This window comes from Petaurus breviceps, unplaced genomic scaffold (assembly GCF_028583685.1).
Source record: "Petaurus breviceps papuanus isolate PSGF00001 unplaced genomic scaffold, PetGlider_PUasm1.0 126, whole genome shotgun sequence".
NCBI classification, from domain to species: Eukaryota; Metazoa; Chordata; class Mammalia; order Diprotodontia; family Petauridae; genus Petaurus; species Petaurus breviceps.
In genome coordinates this window covers 25,590,066-25,614,225 of record NW_027185655.1, presented here as the reverse complement: position 1 = coordinate 25,614,225, position 24,160 = coordinate 25,590,066, and the positions used below count along the sequence as shown (strand labels likewise).

At 38.7% G+C, this 24,160-nt stretch overlaps 1 protein-coding gene across 4 annotated transcripts in view; it reads left to right on the top strand.

Annotated features, from left to right (window-relative positions):
• BMPR1B (bone morphogenetic protein receptor type 1B) overlaps positions 1-24,160 on the top strand; it is a 482,311-nt gene that overhangs the window by 190,478 nt on the left and 267,673 nt on the right. For all 4 annotated transcript variants that reach the window (XR_011169511.1, XM_069094423.1, XM_069094400.1 and 1 more), the window contains one exon: positions 16,248-16,319. The gene's annotated coding sequence lies outside the window, so the exon portion shown is untranslated. The remainder of the gene's footprint in view (positions 1-16,247; positions 16,320-24,160) is intronic.

The following is a 24,160-nucleotide window of genomic DNA, read 5'->3' as shown; positions in this document are numbered from 1 at the left end:
TCTCTCTCTCTGTCTCTGTCTCTCTCTCTCTCTGTCTCTGTCTCTCTCTCTCTCTGTCTCTCTCTCTCTCTCTCTCTCTCTCTCTCTCTCTCTCTCTCTCTCTCTCTCTCTCTCTCTCTCTCTCTCTCTCTCTCTCTCTCTCTGTCTCTCTCTCTCTCTCTCTCTCTCTCTCTCTCTCTCTCTCTCTCTCTCTCTCTCTCTCTCTCTCTCTCTCTCTCTCTTTCTCTCTGTCTCTCTCTCTCTCTCTCTCTCTCTCTCTCTCTCTCTCTCTCTCTCTCTCTCTCTCTCTCTCTCTCTCTCTCTCTCTCTCTCTCTCTCTCTCTCTCTCTGTCTCTCTCTCTCTCTGTCTCTCTTTCTTCCCTCCTTCCCTTCCTTTCTTCCAGAGGAACATTTGCCTTTTACTGGAATTGTGCCATTTCTTCTGTTCTCAGATTTTCAAAAGTCACTTACAACATCTCAAGAAAATCATCTGCCAGTTCTTTGAGTACTCTGAAACTTAGTTTATCTATGTCTCACAACTCACTGAAGGCAGGAGTCTCTTACCATATCTTTTATTATATCCCAACCTCCTGTTAACCACTTTTACCCCCCCCCATCATTCTCTTATAGAGAAAGAAGAATCAAACCATGAGTAGAGTAGTTCTGTCATTACTCAGTAATCTGTTGTCATTTTCACGTCTCCAGAAACACATACAAGCCTCTCTTTTCTTTCATCTGCTTGCCTCCAACATAGCTAAATTTTTTTGAGTAACCTTTCATTAATCACTAGCCTCTATATACCTCCAAGTGTCATAATGGTTTATTCATCCTTTTTATCCCCTTTCTCCTGTCTTCTCTTCACACATTAAAAAAAAATCTAAATTCGTCGATACATCGAACTGTCTTTTCATGTTCATCTCTTTAGTCTATGTCTCTCTCTTTCTTGTTATTTTATGTAGGTTATGAATGGCTCTGATTACCAGAGCACTGTGTATTTGATCCTGGAGGTCATCCTTGAGTTTATTGAATAGAAGGTAACATGACTGGACTTGTGCTTTAGGAAACTCACTTTAATGGCTGAATGGAGGATGGATTGAAGTAGGGAGAGACTTGAGGCAGGTATGTGTACCAATAGGCTTTTGCAGTAGTCCAGACATGATATGATGAAGACCTGCACCAGAGTGGTAGCAGTGCCAGAGGAAAGAAAGGGGCATATTTGAGACATGTTGCAAAGGTGAAATCCACAGGTATTGGCATCAGATAGGATGTGGGAGTGGTGGTGAGAGATAGTGAGGAGTTCACTGAGATTTCAAGCCTGAGAGCCTGGGAGGATAGTGGAGTCCTCTGTAGTCATAGGGAAGTTAAGAAGGAAGTAAAGTTTCAGGGGGAAAGATCAGGAGTTCTATTTTGGACTCATGTTGATTTGAAGATTTCTATTGGACATCCAGTTTGAGATGTCTGAAAAGCAGTTCGAAATGTGAGATTGGCTGAGAGGTTGGTGCAGGATGGGTATATTTGAGTACTGTTAGCACAGAGATGGCAGTTAAGGCTATGGAAGCTTAATAAATCACCAATTGCAGCATATTAGTGTAGAGAGAGAAGAGAAGGTCCAAGATAGAACCTTTGCGATATAGTCAGAAGGCATGATGTATATGAGGATCAAGCAAAGAAGACAGAGGAAGAGTGATCTGATAGGTAGGAGGAAAACCAGGAGAGAGCAGTGTCCCAGAAGCCTAGAGAGAAGAGAGAATCAAGGAGGAGAAAGTGATCATCGATGGAAAGGTCAAAGAAAATGAGGATTAAGAAAAAGCCATTGGATTTGACAACTGAAATCATTGGTAACTTTGTAAAGAGTAGCTTTGGTGGAAGGATTGATAATGGTGGAAGAAAATGAGAGAAGAGAAAATTAAAGTACAAATTATGGATTTTTTTTCAAGGAGTTTTGCCAGAAAGGACTGAGGAGACAGGGTTGAGAGTAAGGATGGAAGGATCAAGTGAGGCTTATTTTCAGGATGGGAGAGACACGGACATATTTATAGTTGGTAGGAAATTAACCAATAGAGATTGAAAATTAGTAATAGAGTGAGGATGACAGAAGGGGCAGTCAGAAGGAGACAGGATGCAACAAGATTGCTTGTGCAGGTAGAGTGGTTAGCCTTAGTAAGGAATAAGGTCCACCTACCTCTTTGTGTGAGACAGGCTGAAGGAAAAGAAAATGGCAGAAGTCATAGGAGATGAAGGGGGAAAAAAGGGACTTCTCATGACTTCAAATTTTACCGTAATATGAGTCAAATCTCTCGTGACATACTGGTGGGGGGGGGGACCCATGGGGAGTTTGAGGAGGGATTTAGAGGTTTAGAGAAGCCACTGTTGAAAGTGGGATGGTGAGTTAGTATAATAAGGCAGATATATAGTAGGGTTATCTACATGTAATAAAGTTAGTCTTCATGTTTGGTTTATGAGCTATTTCCTAAAATTTTTATCAGATTCCTCCTTAAAGCCAGACTTTATATTTTCTGCTTTAACTAGAGTATTGCCTGCTTTTCACTGCCTGGTGATCTTCACCCAAACACTTCTCACTGTGATTTCTCCTTTCAATTCATATATTTACTATTTAAGTATATTTTCTTAATATATAATGTTGCCCTGTTGCTTTTAAAAAAATCTATTTAGCATCTTCCCAAATCCTCCTGTATTCTTGTAATTAGTCCCATCGCAGTCTTAGTAAAACTGCTCCCCCATGGTTCTCCTACCTGCCTTTCTTCCTCCCCTTGGCATGATCATCATTCATGTCCTGCCTTGTTATACATCTATATAACTTCAATCTCTGACCTTATGCCTCTTCTCTATATGTCCTTTCTTGGTGATCTCGTCAGTTCTAATGAGTTCAGTGGTTATCTTTATGAAGATGAATCCTAAATCTACCCATCAAGCCCTCATTTGTTTCCAAAGTTCCAGTCTTAAGTCTCCAACTGTTTGCTTGACAGCTCCACCTGGAATATTCCATAGGTGTAATGAAGCCAACAAGACCCAAACTACTCATCTTTCCCCTCTAAATCTACTCTTTGCAGGTTTCCCGTTTTTGTTGATGGTACCATTATTCTTTCAGTTAGATTGGAAATCCAGGAGTCATTCTCAACTCTTCACCATTGCTCATTCAATCCAGTTAGCTGTTAAGTATTGTTGATGCTACATCTTTATCTCTCAGTTCTTTCCCCATTGCCTTCCTTCCATGGCAACCACTTTGGTTCAGGTCATTATCTTATCTCCACGGCACTGTTAGGATAGTCTCTTGATTCATTTTCCTACATTCAGTCTCTTCACTGTCTAACTCATTCTCTGTATTAGAGATTCCCAAACTTATTTGGCCTACTACCCCCTTAAAAATGACTTAGGGCCCCACCTTAGTTTAGGGTAACCCTTATTTTTAGTCAAAGCCTCCCCAGTTACCCCAAGGCTGCTACCACTCCCTTCCCCTCCCATTGTTCCAGCATCCCCCAGAGGGCGTTATCACCCACTTTGGGAACCTATACTCTCTATAGTAGCCATCTTGATATTCCTAAATACTGTTTGAATGTCTAATTCCTCTGTTTCTGGAAGCTTCAATGGCTTCTCTTTGTCTCTAGCATAAAATAGAAACTTCTCTTTTTTTACTTAAAGTCTTTCACAAGATGGTTCCAGTCTGCCTTTCCAAATCAATTATACATTACTCGCTCATCATGAACTCCATATTCCCACCAGATTAATCTTCTTTCTCTTACCTGGAGAGCAAATTCCATTTCTTGCCTCCATAACATCTCACAGATTCCATTCCTGGAATCTTTAAACTCTGGGTCTTGAAACTCTGAGCTCTCTACAAAGCTCAGCTTAAGCACAGTTTCTTTTTATGATTACCAAAGCTGATAATGTCTCATTTGTATTATTTTGCATTTTTTGTATATATTTATCTGTTTAATGTCATGTTCCCTACAGTTGAACATAAATGCCTTGACAGCAAAGACTGCCTTACTTTGTGTAGCATATAACTTGACTCATAGGTGCTTAATCAATTCTTGTTGATTGATTTATTGATACCTTTGTGGCTGAACTTACCTCCTCATGTCAAGGACTCTAGTTCTCTTTGTTTTTTATCCCTGGTCCATGAAATTGATTATAGTCCTCTGAGGCCATGAATTGTATTGCTGCACCCTCTCCATGGTAATTGTTTCCTCATCCTTTCTGCTGATGTTTGCCTTCTTATGTTGTACCTGCTACTCATTGTAATATCTGTCATGGGGAAAATAATGCTGTCTGTTTTCTACTCCCCTCTCCATATTCACGTTGACACCCCCCTCTTTTTCCAGATTTAAAAGTCTAGGAATCTCTCTCTCTTCCTTTCTCTCTCCTTACCCCATCATTAGGGCTGGTTAGAACAACAAATTGTGGCTAAGAGGTTAACCACTGGCATAAAGTCCCATCATCCCTGTATTTTAAGTCCTGGTCCATAAATTTCAATCCCATTCTGGCATCCTCTCTAAACCAGATTTTTGCTTCCAGAACCTGCCTTGGATTTCTAGATTCTCTCACCTTTAAAATGACGGTAATGTTAAACACTCCATCTCTGACCCTAAGGTTTGTTCCTTTTTTTTTCTTTCCCAGCATGAGCAACGCAATCTTAAATTCTGCTGGTATCATTTATTTTCATGGTATTCACTAGAAGTGGCTGATCCTTTTCAGTTTTGAGGATCAGTTTCATAATCATGTTCTTATCCATACCATTTGTCATGTCAGGAGTCTCCAGAAACTACTACTTACCCTGTTTCTAACTGGATGAACTTGCTTCTCAGGGAACTGGTTGGCTCAGTGGGTAGAGCCCTAGGCATAGAGTCAGGGATACCCGAGTTCAGATTCTGTCTTAGACACCTACTAACTGTGTGACTCTAGGCAAGTCACTTAACCTCAGTTTGTCTCAATTTCCTCAACTGTAAAATGGAGCTAATGTTGATTGGCTCATAATAGCACCTACCCCCTCCCGCTCCCTGCCCCAGGGCTGTTGAGGATCAAATGAGAAGACATTTGTAAAGTCCTTAGCCTTTCTCTTCCTTTCCATTCCCTGAAATTATTCTCTGAAAACACTAGAAGCCGTGTACCTTCCTTGGGCTGAGGCTTATCTGTATTACAGTATTTTAGAAGTTTCACTGTTTCTTTCCATCCTTCTCTGTTATATTCCTCTATATCCTGCTACGTGTTAGGATTCCCCTCTGTTCCTTCAACCCCCTTTTCTTCTCTTTCCACTGAGCTCCTCTTCTAGTCTTTCAGGGAGTGCTTGATTGTCCCCTGGTAACATGGAGTATAGATGGATTTGCTCTTTCAGCCCTGTCATCAACCAGAGGAGGGAGAAGACAGGTGCTTTCACTTGGCACTGGCAGAAACACAAATAACATAACTCTGCTGGTCAATAGAAAACCCCTCTTGGACTTTGGACACGATGGAAGTGAGACTCCTGCCTGTCTGCTTTTTTGGTAGGTTTTGTGGCTAATTGCAGTGACAGCCTGCCTGACTGTTTGCTGCTGGGACTTTAGAGTAGCCCTCCAGAGCAGCTTTTCTCCCTTTTTCTTTGTCTTTCCCACCTCATCACATTGTTATGACTTGAGTTTGCTCAACTGACTTTGATCTGTAATTAACAGCTGCTTGCCAAAACCCTAATGTAAACCAGAGACTTCCATCATCATCTGAAGTCTGCAGGAAGGTCTGAAGTTGGAATCTCTGTTCCAGTCACTTCTCACCTCTTCTTTTGCCTTTTTTTTTCTTTCTACCTACCAGACTTGAGACATCATGCACTTCATGCATGCCTCTTTAATGCATTAACATATGTAACCAGATGTTAATTTTTCTTCTTTTTAGTTATGAAAACACAGATCAGATGTTCATTCAAATCGAGATTTATTCATTTCCTTGAAAGATGAAATACACAGAACAAGCCAGTCTTTGTTAGCTCCTAACCTTAACCCTTTGACCAAAACTGAATTCCAATACAATAAAATCTGTCAAATATTTGTTAAATATCTACACTGTGTAAGTCACTGTGCCAGTGTTTGGGGCTACAGAATCAAATAAAAAAATAATCCCTATTTTCAAAGAAATGTCTTGTACTTTCAAGTATTTGAATAGGAGGGGATACACCATGTAAACAGATAATTATTTATTTGCCAGTTTGAGGAGGGTATGAAATTCAACACAAATTGGCCAAGGTGTCACCTTAGGAAGTTGAACAACATGCTGAAATTTGAAGGAAAGGGGATTCAAAGAGGCAGACAAACATGAAGAAAGAACTCTTTTCGGACATGGATGAAGGCTTTTGCAAAGCCAGGGGAGATGGAAGATGGCCTACTGATTGCTGGGAGCAGCCTGTAGATAGGTTTGGTGGAAACATATCATGTGTAAGAGGGAACAGTGTGAAGTAAGCTGGAAAAAGTCAGCTGGAACCAGGTTGGGCAAGTCCTTAAATGCCAAGCTGAGGAATGTGAATGTAATCCTCTCCAGGGGTGGGGAACCTGTGACCTCCAGGCCTTATGGCCATATGGCCCAGGCCCCAGCCCTAGGCCATAAGCCACCACTGCAAGTTTTATAACAGGGCATTGTCATGGTGAAACTTGTGCTTTAGGAAGGTGATTTGGGCCTATGGATTGAGAGAATTTCAGAGATTTCCAATGAGGAAACAGTGGCAGTAATCCAGGGGTGAGGTGGTGGGAATTGGAAAGCTGAGGGGAATGTTGTACAAGTGGAGCGGAGATGGATGTGAGAGGGTTAGTTGAACTAGAATTGAGAAAATCTGGTAATTGATTGAATCCACATTCAGTGGGGTGAGGGAAGAATTGACAATGGCTCTGTAGTTTTTTGTTTTGTTCTTTTGTTTGCTTTTTGGAGGGCAATTGGAGTTAAGTGACTTGCCCAGGGTCACACGGCTAGTTTTTGTGTTAAGTGTCTGAGGCCAGATTTGAGCTCAGGTCCTCCTGACTCCAGGGCGGGTGCTCTATTCACTGCACCACCTACCTGCCTGGCTCTGTAGTTTTAAGACCTCAGACAGAAACAGAAAAATTTGGGGGAAGGACAGGTTAAATGGAGAAGATAATTTTGTTTTGTACTTAACAAATTTGAGATGTCTGTTCGATATAGAGGTGAAGATGTGCACCAGGAGATTGGAGGTGTGGGGCTGGAGCTCAGAAGTGAAATAAGTGTAAACAGGGAAATTTAGGCATCATCTCCCTAGAAATGGTAATTCAATCCGTGAAAGGTAATGAGCTCCCAAGAAAGATGTTATGGAGTCACAAGACAAGGCCACAGGTTCCCTGTCCCTGGACAAAAGCATTGGAATGTAATCTATGCATTAAGGTCCTCTGATTTACTATCCTAGAGGTTTATGACCAAGATAATGAAAAGATCAACAATCACATTGTACCATTTTTGTTCGTAAGAGGGATTTGTGAGGGAAATCCAACAGCTCTCGAGTTCTGTTAAATGTTACATTTTTTAATGTGTTTAAAAAACCAAAGGTGCTGCTCATAAGCAATTTCCCCCTCCAGATCTAATGTCCTCAGTGTAAATAATTTGACACTATAGATTTGTTCATATTTCATATTCCATTTACCTAGTGAAAAGAATAAACTGTAATGTTTTCAATAAATGTATTATTGAGTGAGATGAAAATGGCTCATATGAAATAAGGTTTTTGAATACTTAGCTGTTTATATCAACAGCTGCTCTTCTTTGTGAACACAAGCGTGCCAAGTTTTCTTAAAAGATGCTCAGATAAAGATAGCATGAAACAAAACTGTACTTTTGTGCAGGATGACAGACACATTACATTTTACTGTTGCTTAAGGAAAGAAAGTTGAAAAAGAGTTCAGATCCCAATCAGGTTTTTGACTCCTCCTCTGGACGCCCACACTAGGATTTGTTCTTCCAGATTACAGTGTCAGCTCTGGTATTCTTGGATCCTCCTTTATTCTTCCTTAAGGTGCACTTTGAAGAAAGAGAAAGATTGTTTTGCTTTGTTAGATATGAATGGAGTTGGTTTAAACTAATGTCTGTTTGAAGATCCTAAAGGATTTTAGGGGAAAGAAAGATGGAAGTACCTTTACATTTAAAAACATTGCCCTTTATTAAAGATGAAGCACACAGTTATCAATCCTGAATTCTTGACTAGGTAGCACTGTGGAGGAACTGAGAGAACTTGAGTGCTCATATTGCTTGATGTTCTGGTGTTCATTCCAGCATGGATGGAGCTATTTTCAGCCAACCAAATATACATTTATCGCTTAGATGGCATATACTTATATTTTACAACTCTGTTGACCTCTAATAGAGCTGTAATTCTTCCAAAATAGTTGGCACTTTTTTCCTTGCCTTGCCTTAATGAAAATTTAATTGCTTAAAATTGGAAGTAAAGGTGAAGGGAACTGTTAACTGTGGGTCCAATTCTGATTAATAAAGGAGGATAATTGAAGTAGAAATGATGGCGATGGGGCGGCTAGGGCTAGGTGGTGCAGTGAATAGAGCACTGGCCCTGGAGTCAGGAGGACCTGAGTTCAAATCTGGCCTCAGACACTTGACACGATTACTAGTTGTGTGACTTTGGGCAAGTCAACCCCAACTGCACTCCAAAAAGCCAAAAAAAAAAAAATTAAGAAAGGAAAAAAAGAACTGATGGCGACCTTGGAATGAACTCCATATTAGAATTCATGATGATAGTTGAGATGTCAGATATAGGGTGACCTGAAGCTTTGATTTGAGGGGGGGCGCATATTTAAAAAAAAACCTGTTACTTCGCCTGAACAGAGTGGTATATAATCATGATGGTTTACTGACTTTTTTAAATCATAATTTTAATTCATGCCTTTTCAAAAAATTGAGATGTTTGTGTAGGGTTTTATGGCCTAATTCAGCAGAGAAAATGGATATAAGAAAGACATTCTCAAGAATAGAATTCTTTGAAAAGACAAAAGTGAGTGAATTTCCTTACCTCTTAACTGGAGTGAAGTGTGGTGAATCTCTTCTTTAGGCCAATAACATAGTGTTGGACTTTTTCTTAGGGTTCTTTCCATTTCTATATTTGTTGTGATTAAGTATGGTCTTTCCCAGGTTCTGTATACTTCAGTATCGTTTCATTTAAATATTCCTATAGTTCTCTGAATTCTTCATATTCATGTTTTCTTTATCTTCTTATATATGGTTTCATTCATTAGTTCCCATTCAATATGTTTTTCAAAATGTGGCACCCCAAACTGAATGCAATGTTTTAGATATGGTCTTGATGGAATCCTAATAAAGCTTCCCCCAGCACCAATATTCTAACTTCATTATAGGCCTTGCCCAACTTAACATCAGGTCCACTGTACCTACCCCCCCCCATGTCCTAACTTCTTCATATGTGACTCACTGCTCATTGTAACAACAGGTGTGTCCCTGAACTCTTACTTCCCACAGAAACAGCAGGTGTGTCCATGTGATGGGAATCCAGCTACTGCTTCTACCTGTTCACTGCCCCCAGACCCATTCCCACAGAAACAGGTGCGTTCTTGTACTCAATCACATCATCCATCTAGCCCAAGACAGGACCACAATACCTAACTATCTATCTTGACCAGACAGGACTACAATAGCCAGCCAATTAGAGGGCAGCATGACCAGACTGTTTAACCACTGAACCGTAGGTGGGACCCCTCTTCCATTACCTAATTCTTTAATAAACTCCTCCTGTCTTTTTAATATTAATCATATTCCTCTATTCTATGTAAATTTTGATTATGTAATTTCATCTTTGCCCTATAAAAATCCATCTTGCTTTCTCTGAAGTTGCTGGTTCCTCTTGGAACTTAGCCATCTTCATGAGAGGTATCGATCTCAATAAATACCTATGCTTGGATCAGAGGTGCTTTAACTCTGAATTCTTAGAGATGGTTACACTGCAACATATCATGAAACCTCAACAGTTTTTTTGGTGGGCAAAGCCCCCTGCAACAGTCTCATCTAAGCAAAGGTTTTTTTTTTTTTCCTGAACCCTGTCATTCTAACTCGAGAAAACATTAGATCACGAGCTAGACAGTATAATAATATCATGGAGAGAGAGAGAGAGAGAGAGAGAGAGAGAGAGAGAGAGAGAGAGAGAGAGAGAGAATGTATGATATATACATAAATAGATATTATAGGAGGATAGAACATATTGGAAGAACCAGAGGAAATACTGTGATAAATCACTTTTACTTGAGGAGAATGAAATCAGGGAAGGTGTCATGGAGGAGGTAACATCTTTTCTGGTCTTGAAGGAATGTATTTCCACAAAATTTCTGGGAAATAAATTGCTATTAGCATCTGCATTTAACAGATAAGACCCAGAGAGGTTAGGTACAAATTGCCCAGGATCATAAAATTAGTCAGTGAGTCTATAAGCTTTATTAAGCACCTAATACATGCCTACAGCAGGGACTATGTTGCTCACACTACAAAGAAAGGCAAAAGGTAATCCCAGCCCTGGAGGAGCTCATCATCTAACTGGAGTCAGAATTTGAACTTGTGTCCTCTACACCAACTTGATCCGAGTATTATGCCATTGTAAGAGATTATTTTGGACCTAGATATAATAGGACTTGGTCTCTTAATTGGATGAAGGAGAAGAATCAAAGATATTTCTAAGTTTATGAGTATAGGAGAGAAACGTGATGGTTATATGGTACCAAGATATAAAAAATTTCTGGGGAAGGGAAATGATTTAAAGCAGATGATTTCAGTTTTCACTATCAATATTAACATATTAACAGGACACATCAGTGAAAGCCAATCACGGGAAGCTGGAAATAGGGTACTGGGAAATATTTAGGGTAGAGATACAAATTTGAAAGCCATCTATGTTGAAGTAATAATTTAAACAATGTTTCTGGATGATACCACCAAGGAAGAATGTATGAAAGTAGAGAAGAGGACCTGAGAGAGAATCTTGAAGTATGTTTAAAAAAATGGGATGAGGAACTAGTGAAAGCAAAGGGCTAGTGATAAAATTAAAGAATCTGGTGTCGTAGGAGTCAAGGGGAAAGAGTAATCAGAAGCATAAGGTGACCACCACAATCACTTTCTAGATTTTTTTTTTTTTGCTTTTTGGAGGGGGAAGGTAGGGCAACTGGGGTTAAGTGACTTGCCCATGGTCACATGGCTAGTTTTTATGTTGTGTCTGAGGCTGGATTTGAACTCAGGTCTTCCTGACTCCAGGGCCAGTGCTCTATTCACTGCACCACCTAGCCACCCCAACCATGATCACTTTCTGCACAGAGGTCAAGGAGGATTGAAACAAAAGTGGTCACTGAGGAAATGGAGGGTGCATTCATCCCTAAGCAGAACTCATCTTTCCTCTTTCAGAAATTTCATAGCATGTTATACTGATTTGATGTCTTTATTTTTAGTATTTTGGACTTGCTTGTGGTGGTATAAATGTCACATTCTTCTACTAATTTGTAAATTCCATGAAGTCAGACACCCTATTATTCTCTGTATCTCTCCTAGTGCCTAATATGGTATTTTACATGGTAGGGGCTTAATCAGTGTTTATGAAATTTGAATTTGTTGAATTATCATTTCTATCTATTCAGGGAAACACATGTTTCTTTTGTACAACTGCAGAAGGAATTGGATCAAGAATGGAGTAAGTGGAACTTAAAAGGGCTGAATTGCCTTTGGGAAACTGCAGAATTCTTTTAATGATCCAAGACTTCTCCCTGAAACCAAAGTTTGTCTTTTTAGCACCAATATTCTATGAGCAGAACATTCCAATTTCTGAGAAGTTGAAAAGGGGGATAACTCATAGGACACGGTTATAAGCAAGTTGCAAAGAAGGCGTTACAGAGGAAAACTGGAATAAAAGTTGGTATTGAAAAATTGTGTAATTGATAAAGAAGATACACTAGTCATATGTGAGGGGGGGGGGCGATGAAAGAATGGTCGTCTGTATGCAGCCTTTGTGCCCTTGATATGTGAAGAAAAAGAAAGCTTTAGCCTTCCCATCCCCCCACCCCCAACAGCTTTTAAATACCCTGATAGTGAAAGTATACAAAAGGGCAGGATGAACAGACACGAATGGGTTTGATTTACATCCTTGTAGGAAATACTCATATCATTAAAGATGGGGATCCATCTGAGTACTGCATGTGCAATAAATCTTCTTTTAGGATGATTTTGTAGGGTGCTAATTATATTAAAATTTCAGTGTGATGTTCTAATTCTTCCATAATGACTTACGAAGGTAAGACCTAAATTGATGGTTCTTTCCATTCTATGAATGGCCCTGAACTGCATCTGGTACATGTGGATGTTGTTGATTTTAGATCAGTTGCTTTTTATTCAACTGTTTTCTTTCTTCCTTTTATTCCATTTAACATTTCTGCTAGAAATGCCACCTTAGTTAAGAGCTAGAAACTTGTTGATAAAGGTGCTAACCCAAATATTAGTGCCACAATATGAGTGGAGACAAGTTAGTTTGCCTACTGGAATGACTAACTTGGGAATTACACGCAGTGTACTATACTTGAGGAAGAGAAAGGTGGATTTCTAGAGCATAGAAAATGCTACTTTTGTTTTCTCTGGTTGAGAGAACAAATAGGAATTTTCTACTGGGTACTTTTAATGATAGGTTCTGAAAGTGTTATGTAGTTTTTTACTCTGAGAGGCTTTTAAAAAGGATGCTCTTTTTATTGGCTTTTATTGTTATAAAGTTTTTTTTTTTTGGTATATGTACTTGCTTTTAGCATTCAGAGAAGTTTAAAAAGTAAGCTTAAGAACAATTGATTCAAAGATGTTAATTTCATCTAAATTCATGTGTTTGCTCCCTTCCCCTTTTCCTTCCACATATGGTTTCTGGGAAATCTTGGTAGGGGGATGGGACCATCGAAGGACTTCTTCAAATACATTTTTGTATTCTTAGACTTGATCCTTCTCTAGAGGAATGTGTCTCCCTCTGCCTTTCAGTTACACTCTGAATATATCTTATTATCCATATGAGGATCTGGTTTTAAATATCTGTTCTGCTCCTTAGACCCTGAGGCAAGTTACTTCATGGCTATGGGCGGGCCTCAGTTTCTATTTCTGTAAAATGAAAGAATTGTAGGTTCATGTTTTATCATGCTCTCACCTCAAGTTCATGGTGCTGGACCAAGTGCAGTCTATCAGTATATTTGTATCCATTATATGTCTGTCTACATTTATATAGCTATTGGTATATATCTATATCATCGGCATATTTATATTTGTATATTTTATTTTATCTGCATCTGTTTGTATATCTATGCTTGTACCTATTGTATATGCCTTTACCTGTAACCTGTACCTATATTGATGCCTATGTTTATCTCTATATCTAAATCTTTTTGCTTATGTCTGCATCATCCACTCTATGTATATTTATGCCTGTACCTATTTATTTATCATCCATTTGTATACCCGTACCTATACCTATATTGATAGCTTTCTGTGTTTGAATCTATATCTAGATAATATCCATAATTGTACATAGATCAGAGCCAATATTGGGTCTTCAAAACAGTGAGTGGTTTGCATAATCAAATTGTGTAATTGGTCAAATGATCTCAGAGTGGGGCTTGCTTATAATTTATTAACAAATTTCTTAGAGAATTTGGCGAGGGCAGTGTTTCATGGAGCATGCTTTAGATTTTTATTGTATCCATACTTTTATAGAGTTAAGATCCTTTTGTGAAGCTTTCAGTTTAAGTTCTCTTAACTTCTCTGAGAATCAGTGTCTTTATTTGTAAAAAGACAAGGTTGAATTTAGTGGCTCCTGGGTTTCCTTCTAACTTAAAATCTGGAATCTTATATCTGAATGTCAGAGCCTACCATTTAAGAAGGTTACATTGCAGTGCAGATATCCAGGCAGATTTAAAGGAAGCAATACCAACGACTTTGCAAACAGCATTTCTTAAGCATTTACTTAATATGCACAGCATAGTGCTGGCTCTGGAGACACAGCAGGAAAAAAATTCTTTTTCTGTATGACTCTGAAGCATAGCATATTTTTAGGCTGCATATCTTTGCTGCTTTAGTATGCAAAACATACCATGTACTGTGATTTGAAGATGTAATTTTAGTGCTGTTGTGAAGGGGACAAGTTTTGTTTTAGGCTTCATTAGTTCTAATGTTTCCAAACTCTTTGCGTAGCCATGGTTTTAATGCTCTCTCCTTTGACATCTCCATCACTTCAATACCCACTTTCTCCTCCTTTTCTTCCATTCTGGCTTGCCCTCCCACCATTTTACCGAACTTGATCTCTCTTTTTGAAAATCTTCACCATTCTAGGCTTTTCTTATTACCTTTGACCACTGGCAAAAGATACTTTTTTTCCTCTTTTTTGACTCCAAAGACCACATCCACTCGGATTTGTTCCTCCCTTTCTAATTTCCCTGTTCCTTTATTGGATCTTTATCTTTTTCTCTAAGCTATCCTGTGACAATCCCATTTATTCTGATTTCAGTTACTGCTTCTAAACAGTAAATCTCTATTTCTGACCCTGATGTCTCTTTTAAGCTGCAGACCAAGATCTCATTTGCTATTTATTGGTGCATACCATTAGCAATTCAAATGGAACATGTTCATACCAATATTATTCTGTTATGCCCCAAATTTATACTTCTGTCAGACTTCACTATTTTTGTCTTTGGCATCCCTGTTTACCTAATCTGCCAGAATCTTAAGTAGTTTATTTTGAGCTTTTCTCTCTCATGTCCAATCTGCTTTCTAAGTCTGGTCCATTTAACCTTGCAGCATCTCTCACATTTATTCCCTTCCTCTCTGTTTCTGCTTTCCCACCCTAGTTTCTTATATTTGTCATATTATATGGTTTGTTATATATTCCACCTTTATATTCAGTGGTAATGTTGCACTAGGCTTCCAACAGATTTTCCTTCCTCATCCCTCTCTACACTCAAATCCATTCTTCATACCCCCACTGACAGACTAATCTTCCATGTGTATAATAACAAGAGAATTTATAAAGGGCTCTAAAGTTTGCAAAGCAATCCTTTGGTCATCACAATGTATGTGTTCCTCAGACATTATTAGACTGGTTTTATATGTGAGGGAATGGGGGAGGGAGTGCTGCTTGATGTTAAAAAGGTTATATAGCTAGTTAAGCCTCGGCTGAAGATTCAAAGTAAGGCCTTGGGGACATTTAAATCCAGCATTTTTCTGTGGGCTATTGTTTTTGCCCAGATCTGGTCATGTTGATCATCATCTCAAAAATCTTTAGCAGCTCTGTATTGCCTATGGAGGAAAGTTCAGAGCCATTTGTCTGACATTCAAGGTCCTCATCCTTTTCTAGTCTTATGTCACATTACTCACATACATGTACTCTTTGCCATGTGTCATGCTTTAAATGTCTTCTTCTGCAGCCTTTATCTGTTGAACTCGTAACCAGCTCACATGACATTTCCTTCTCAAAGCCTTCCCTAAATTTCCTTTTTAGTAATGATATTCTTTGCACCACACATAACACTTTGTTTTATACCTCTCCAATACACTTGTATCATATCATCTATCTGCTTAGGTCACAGAATAACAGAACTTCATAACTGAAAGGGAAAGGGAAACTGAATCCAATCCCTCTTATTTTATTGATGAGGTAACTTGAGATCCAGAGAACTTACATGACTTGACCAAAGTCATGTAGCTTTAAAGACAGGGAACTGAGTTTTGTTCCCAGGCCTTCTGACTCCAAATTCAATTCTTTCCACTATACCATGGAAATGGTTATCAACTCCATGCGGACACTTACCCTATTTTATTTGACCTTTCTACTTCCCTCACCATCTTGTATGATGATCTGAATACAGATGATTAAAAATATTTGTTGAATGGTCCTTTTTCTTCCTCTTAGAATTTCATTCCTGTATGCTCTCACTTTTTCTCTCTCTTACTCTTTGTTTGCAAAAATGCTTCCTGCCAAATGTTGGGAGCTTGGTAGACAAGTGTTTCTTTTTTACCCTCCCTCCCCAATTGGGGGCACCTAGACTTTTCTGCTATTCTTCAATTATAATGAGGCTCCGCAAATGCCCGAGTCCAAAAAACTACCAGTACTCTGTACTGGCATGCTATTAAAGACAACCAGCTCTGATCCATACATCTTTCAAAAGTGGAATGAAAGATTTCTAGTTTAGTTTCTGGTAAAAGGAAATTTGATCTTCCTAATGAATGTCCTTTCTGCAGTTGTTATAGCTAATTTTATTCTTCCTTTATAGATTCCAAAGAAACAGGGATTCAATCTGTATCTGCAATTCAACAGTGGCATTCAGAATTCATTCTAATCCCAGGTAAGAGAACCCTTCATGTGTGGGGTTGGGTAGCCATGTTTCCCATTCCCTCTTTGCTTGCTGGAATATTCATCTGTGAGTTATCTATTTCTGATTATTTACTTGCATACTGCATTTTGTTAAAAAAAATAAAATGAATGGAATTTGTGGAAAAATCCCTGAAGCACTTGTGTTTGTAGGTTTCACCCTTGGAGTTCTCCATTTGTCTGCCAGCTGGTACTGATCTGAAGGTGTTAAGGCAATGAGTGATTTGCATTCCTGTAGGGGGCTAGTGAAAGGCGAGTAGGCTGAGAGTCCAGAGGTCAATCAGAATGAATCACTAGACTTTATTTACGGCTTTCAGAAAGGGGTTTTATTTGCTCTCATTTTCAGACACACCAACAGAAGCCAGAACAACAGGCATGATTTCACCACCGCTCCCCTTTGACAAACACTTTTTTTTTTTTTTGGAATTCCAGTATCTATGAATACTTAGTGTTTGAAAGACATCTTAAGATCAGGAGATAGATAAAATGCTGCCTGTTTGGGCATTTAACATGTTAATATCATAACCTGTTTTTTCTTGTTTTCAGAGTAGAGTGTGATAATTTTCTATGTACATATCACATTTACTACCTCCCCTCCCCATCCCACCCCAATAAATGAGAAACTGGGGGTATTTGTAGGAACAATTCCATTTAATAGGTATTTGTTAATGCCTATCGTACACTTTGAACTGTGCTAGCTGCCTTGGGGGGATGCCAAACAGGCATATGAGAGTTGCTGACCTGTTTCAAAGACTAGACTTTTTACTCATAAACTACTTAGAAAAGACTCAACTTCACTGGACCCTTGTTTGCTTATCTATAAAATGAACAGGATGACCTTGATGACCTCTTTCGTTTTGTTTTGTTTTGTTTTTTCTAGATCTTAATTCGAGATCCTGGTATCATGTGGCTTTAAAAGACAGTAAATAATTAAATGTCATAATGTGATATAGGGAACAGTTACTATGTATGGTAAGGGAGTGGAGCATGAGAGATCTAGGCCTGGGAAGGAATTTCAAGGCCACTGATTCCATGACCCTAGTTTTAAGGATGATGTAACAGACTCAAGAAGTTGAAATGACTTGAATAGGTTCATATAGCTAGGAAGTTTCTGAAGCAGGGTTTTGAACCTAGATCTTTCCAGCTCTAAGTTCAATGTCTTATCCATTAGAGAGCCATCTTGACTGGGGTTATTTGAAAAGTTATATGGGGAAAAATGAAAGATGATGATGAGAACAGTGAAAACCATGAAGATCAGAATGATTAAAATGAGAGCTATGGAAATTAGCATGGATGTATGGGGGCAGCAAGGAGACAGACCCATCCTCAGAGTGGAGTAGAAAACACTTGGTAGAGAGAAGTGTGAGAGAATGCTGAAGAGATTAAGTTGGCATGAATGGAAGAATGAGAATTTTGACAATCCAATATGTAATGAAGAGTAATTAGAAATCTTGAGTAGGGAGAGCATGATGACCAAATGTATCACTACCCACTGGTTATGTGCATACATTTTTTAGTATTTCAGCAAGAAGTGTCACAAATGATTGCATTTATTTTGAGATGACTTCATATTTATATATTCATAATTACTTCTAAAAGGATACTAAGGTTATTTTTAGTCAACTAAAGTTGTTTTTAGTTATACTTAGTTAACTGGATAACCCGATTTAAAAAGAAAACAAAACGACAAACCATTTCTATAGAGAGAGCATGAATTTCAAGGTGAAATTGGACATATCTCTGCTTCATTCTTAGGATTTGGGAGTGTGATGACTATCCCTTTGTCCTTGTAGATATATATTAAGAATGATCCTTTTGTCATCACATAGAAGCTATCTAATAATATTCCTTCACTGTAAATGCTAATTTGTGAACAACAAGAGGTTATTTGGGGCAAAAGCTGATTCTTAAAAGATAAGGTTTGTCTTGAATATGTTGGGGAAAGGGATAACTGTGATGCGGTTGCTGGAAGTCTCTATATAGTGAGAGAAATCAATATGGATTTAGCTGTTAGATTTGGAATGGAGTTTGTAGTATCAATATGGTGGGTCTTCCAAATTAGGAAAAGCAGAGTGAGAAGGGAAAGGTTAGCTTGGCGCTAGTTTGGCCTTGGGCTCCAAATGCTCTCAAGGTCTTTTCTCTAAAGTATCTGAGAAGTAACTAGAAAAGAGCCAGATAAAGCCTCTTTTGGGGAGCAGAGAGAAGTGGTTCTTGCTGGGGCTTTGGTGTAAGAGGAAGGTATGGTTAGGAACAGAACTTGGTATCATATGCATAGCGCTCAAGATGGAAGGTTAGAGGGTCATCTGGTTTTTCTCTTTTCTCTTACAGAAGACATAGTTAGGGTGTAGAGAAATGAAATGATTTGCCTACGCTTTCACAGGGTCAGAGGCAGAACTCAAACCATGTCTTCTAGCTTCAAACCCAAGGGTTCCTTTCTATTGACTAAGAGCAACACGGGCTAGAAAGAACTGAGTGTAAGTGATGGAGGAGAAGGTTCCAGAACTGAGGGCAGTTTAAGAAGAATTATGTCCAAAATCTGAGCCTGGGCTCTGCCAACACAGAGATTGTACCCAGAGATTTCTTACACTGAAACCGAATTGGTTCTTGTAAACACAACATCTGGTTGATGTTGATGGTATTACTGTAAAGATACACGTTTGTGGTTGTGAAATCATAATTACAGAGAACTATTTCCTTCTCTAACTTGGCTAGCAACAAGAGTCCTGTGGGAAAACCTCAAAAATGTCCCGATATCAGGGCTGTGAGTGTAATGGGAAATGGGGAGCTGGTGTTCAGGCACAGCTGTCAAGTCCCATGTGGAAGAGGCTGATAACTGTTTCTGTCCATGATTTTGTGGAAAAGGAGGACCTCACTCCCCAGTTTGGACCCTGGGCAGACTTTCTGGCATTGACTTTGCTCTGCCAAGTACCTGGTGAAGAGGACCCTTTCTGAGTGGCTGTGGAACCAGAGCTAGAGTTCATGAATTCAAAAGACTTTAATTGGCAAAAGTGAGCCTCTTGCCCTGGCTGAGGCCATACACTGATGGAAAGAATGACAACTCAGAAGCATTGCACAGGTCATGTAGTCTTACTTTTATTTGAGAACACTGAGGTCCCCAAAGATGAAATGACTTTGCCAAGGTCATACAAGGTACATCCCAGCCAGTATTTGAACTCAAGTCTTGTGATTAGAAATTCAAGACTCTCTATACTGTATTCTGCTTCCTCATGGGTGGCAACCACAAAAGAATTAAGACTTTGAGGTGGCAGGTGACAAAGAGGGGTTACTTGACTAGAATGGCACAGTCTGGGTGCTGTTAATATTCCATGTATACAGAAGGGAGGAGATGATGAGTGGAGCACTAAAAATGTATAGATTCAGCTCCACATGCCATTTTAATGAGTAGCAAGGACTACTCAGCCCTAACTATTCTTTCCATTTCTCTTTTGTAACTAGATTGTGTTTTCCAGCTCCCGTGTGTAGGGATGTAAACCAGAGCTTTATGTTGAAACTTTTCAACATTTAATTAATAGTTCTTGACAATATGGTGGTTGGTGATGTCATTAGAGTGTCATGAAAAGCAATAAAACGACTGTACGCATGTTGTGTTGAGTTTCCATTGGATTCGAAACAGTTGGAAAGTTTCCTAGAGCAATTCAAGACTGAATTTGTATTTGATGTTTGAGATTTGTAAAACTGTGGTACTTTGTAACTTAAGGCTTAGCCCTAAAAACAGGCAATATCGGATGTCTAGCCAAGTCAAATGAAAACCATAGCATTCCTGAACAACATTTTACTTACATCATTCATGTAAACAATACAGTAAGCTGGTATTTTGCCAGAATACTTTATTCCAAAAAAATAAGAGTTTGAGATTTAATTATTCTTCTTTTATTTTTTACCCCTGGTTTTTCCTTTTCCTTTTAATTTTTTTTTAATCTTTTACTTTTATGCCACCAATGCCTGCCTAAACCTGGTTTGACAGTGAGGTCTTTTGAAGATCTTACGTAGAAAATGAAATATTTGTCTTTGAAATGAAGCCAATAGTTTTGAAATTGTGTGGTGAACCTGGAATGTATGGAACCTTGCACGTAATAAGTACTTAGCAAATATTCATTAATTGAATTTTATGACTTGAATAAATGCATAAATGGCATGCTTGCATTTGTAGATGACACAAAATTGAGAGGGATATATAAGACATGATGCTTAGGATGCAAAGAGATCTTAATGAACTAGAACATTAAGTTTAATCTAAAAGATGAAATGTAATGGAGATAAATGTCAGGCCTTACACTTACAGTAAAGAAAATCAACTTGGCGATCAATAAATTAATAAGCATTTAGTAAGCACCTGTTAAGTTTTAGGCACTGTACTAGGCATTGGGGATACAAATAGAAAAGCAAGACAGTTTCTGCCCTCAGCAAACACAAATTCTACTAGCAGAATATAGCATGTTCATAGATAAGTATTTATAGGATATGTGCCAAATAAATATAAATTATGCAATAATTTAAAAAATTCATATAGTATTTAAAGTAGAATATTATATTACTAGAATTTGAAATGGATAGTGACATGAGAATGATATAATATATTGTAATATAATATTGAACGATGGAAGGCCGGAAGACCGGAAGACCAGCTACGATGTTGTTACGGGAATCAGCGCATGAAGTGATGATGGTGGCCATGGTAGGAATGAAGAGAATCACAGATGATTATATAATAAATTCTTTTGGAGTGCAAGGGAAGACCATAAAGACTGGAGAATTCAGGAAAGGCTTCTTGAAGGATTTGACTCTTGAGCTGAGCCTAGAAGAAGATTAGGAGTTCTTAAGAGATGGTGGTGAGGAGGAGGACATCCATGGAGTCAGAAGGTAGACTGTCATGTAAGGGAAACGCTGTTAGGCCAATTTACATTAGAATGTGGAAAACAAGGACTCTTGGGAAGACAGAGAACATCCAGATGAAAGCCTCAAACCTGGTGTGAAAGGCCTGGAGTTCACTTATGGGAATTAAGGATTGGTAGCCCATAGAAGACAGAGCTCACAGTCAAATGATAGTCATTTTGAAGTTTTCAAAAAATTGTCATGTAGAAGAGCAAACATATTAGGTCTTTTTGTCTCTAGGTTTCTCGGTGGCACGGTAGAGAGAATGCTGGACCCCTGGAGTCAGAAAAACTGAATTCAGATCTGGCCTCAGACTCTAAGTAGCTGTGTAACCCTTCCCATTGTGGGCACGTAGCATTTAGCCTCTCTCTGCCTCACTTCTGTCATCTGTAAAAGGGGACAATGACAATCCCTTTTCCCCAGGGTTGTCATGAAGATGAAATGATATAATATTTGCAAAGGCCTTTGCAAATCTTTTTTTTTTCTTTTTGGAGGGGGCAATACAGGACAATTGGGGTTGGGTGACTTGCCCAAGGTCACAGGGCTAATAAATGTTAAGTGTCTTAGGCCGAATTTGAACTCAGGTCCTTCTGCCTCCAGGGCTGGTGCTCTACTCACTGCGCCACTTAGCCGCCCCCTCCCCACTTTGTAAATCTTAAGGCTCTGTATAAATGCTAGTTATTATCATAATTGTGGTGTTAGTGGTTGTGGTTGTTATTTCCAGGAGAGAGAACCAAAAGCAAATAGAGGAATTTTTCAAAGAGGTACATGTAGGAGTGATGCCAGGAAAAGCTTTCAAATGATTAGATGTATCCAAAAAGGGATTGGGTATCCCAGAAGGTGGTGTGTTCCCCATTGCTGGAGGTCTTCAAAATCACTGGATAACCACTTATTTGCATGTTGCAGTGGGATTTCTTTTTTGGGGTTAGGTTCGGCTTAGGTGGTCACTGAATTCTTTTCCCAATTCTTGCATTTTGTGGTTCCTGTAATTCTCTTCATTCCTACCACTACCACCATCATCACCTCATGCCTTGATTCTTGTAATAACATCCTGGCTGGTCTTCCTGCCAATCTTATATGACATTATATTACAACATATTATATTATTCTTATATTACAATCCATTTCAAATTCGAGTAATAGAATATTCTACTTTAAATACTATTTTCATTGCCAATTACTTTTCTTATACTGTTTCACAATATATGTAATGCTGTTTTTACCATCCTTGAACTATTAAAATGCCATCTGTCCTTCAAGGCCCAATTCATGTCCTGAATTCTCCCAGAAGTCCATGTTAATCAGTCCCTACCTTGAATTTTTACTGTGCATCATGTTCCAATGCCAAGCAAAATCTGATGCTTCACATTTTCAAATTATTTTGTGGAAATTAGTTTTCTCTTCCTATTGTGGTTGATGAAAGATGAAATGACTAAGGAAACAAAGATTTGAATGTCTGAGTGTATTGATTGATTAAATAATGCGTGTCAATTGCATAACAGATTGCAATCAGGCCTTCCTCAGCTTTGGCACTGGATGATGAATACAGATTTTTATGCAGTAAAAGCAGTTGACCAAGGGGCAGCTAGCTAGGTGAGCATGGATAGAACACTGGTGCTTGAATCAGGAAGAACTGAGTTTGAATTTGGCCTCAGACAACTTGACACTTACTAATTGTGTGTCCCAGGACAAGTTACTTAACCCCAATGCCCAGCAAAAAAAAAAAAAAAAACCCAATTAACCAAATCAGACCAACTAATTAAAAGAAAACAATAAGAATGAAAAATTAAGTGATTTAATTTCTAATTGGAGGAAAGATTAGGACATTTCTATGATAGGAGGGGAAGAGTGAATTGGTGCAATTCCCTGATATCAGAAAAAGGGGAGTTAAATTTCCCCCAACTGTCTGTATTCAATTAAAAGAACATGGAAACAATAACTGATTAAGCACTATGAAGCCAGTTTTCAGAGAATACATATAGTTTGCTTGAAATGTATAATTGTGAGAAAATTCCTTGCACCAGTCTTTGGATCTGACTGGATTTCTGGTCAGCATAACCTAGGTTCTTAGTTAAGGGTCTCTAAGCAGCAGGTAAAGGTGGGCCAACTTCCCAGTCATGCAGGGCTAGGTTCGAACAATGCAATGAAACTTTCCCACAATTCCCATAATTAAATACAAATTTTTCACAAGACAGGAATTGAACCAGATTCATAATTGAGTAGTAAGGGAACCGAGCTAGGTCCAGAATAGAGTCAGAAGATGGAGTCAGTTGGGTTTACTCAATTCCCACAATTTCTTCACTCTGTTTCCAGATCACTGTGGTTCCTGCATGACATTTGTTACATTCTCTGGACCTGAGATAACAAGCACACACCTGGCCCACAGTATTATCCTAAGCCACAAGTGTGGCCCAAACCAGATTAAAATGTAGTTGAGAAGTATTTACGAAATGCAGTAAAACAGATAATAAGACATTTTAAAACTAAGTCAATATGTGATCCACAGGAATACTTATGTATGGTTGATAGGACCCCCTTTCTGTTTGTTTGACTCGGCTGCTTTGGAGCTTGTAATACTAGGCACGCAGTAGGTAGTAAGTACATTCTTATTGGTTAACCGAAATGAACTTTCAGAAAAGGGTGGTGGGAGCCTAGTTAAATCACTTATATGTTGAATACCTTAATGATTCAAACATAGTACCTTATTCTTATGGTTGGGGTTTTTTTTTTCCCTTGACCTGGGCAGAGGCCAATAGAAGTGTACCTGGTATGTCTTATACTTTAATTCATCCTGTTAGTTGTGTTAATATTAAAAAAAAAAAACAAAACTGAGCGTGTCACCCAGTACATGGACTAGACAGCGGACTTCTCTTCCCTCTTGCCAGTGGCCTTTGTGCAGTAAGTAACCTGATTGATACAAGG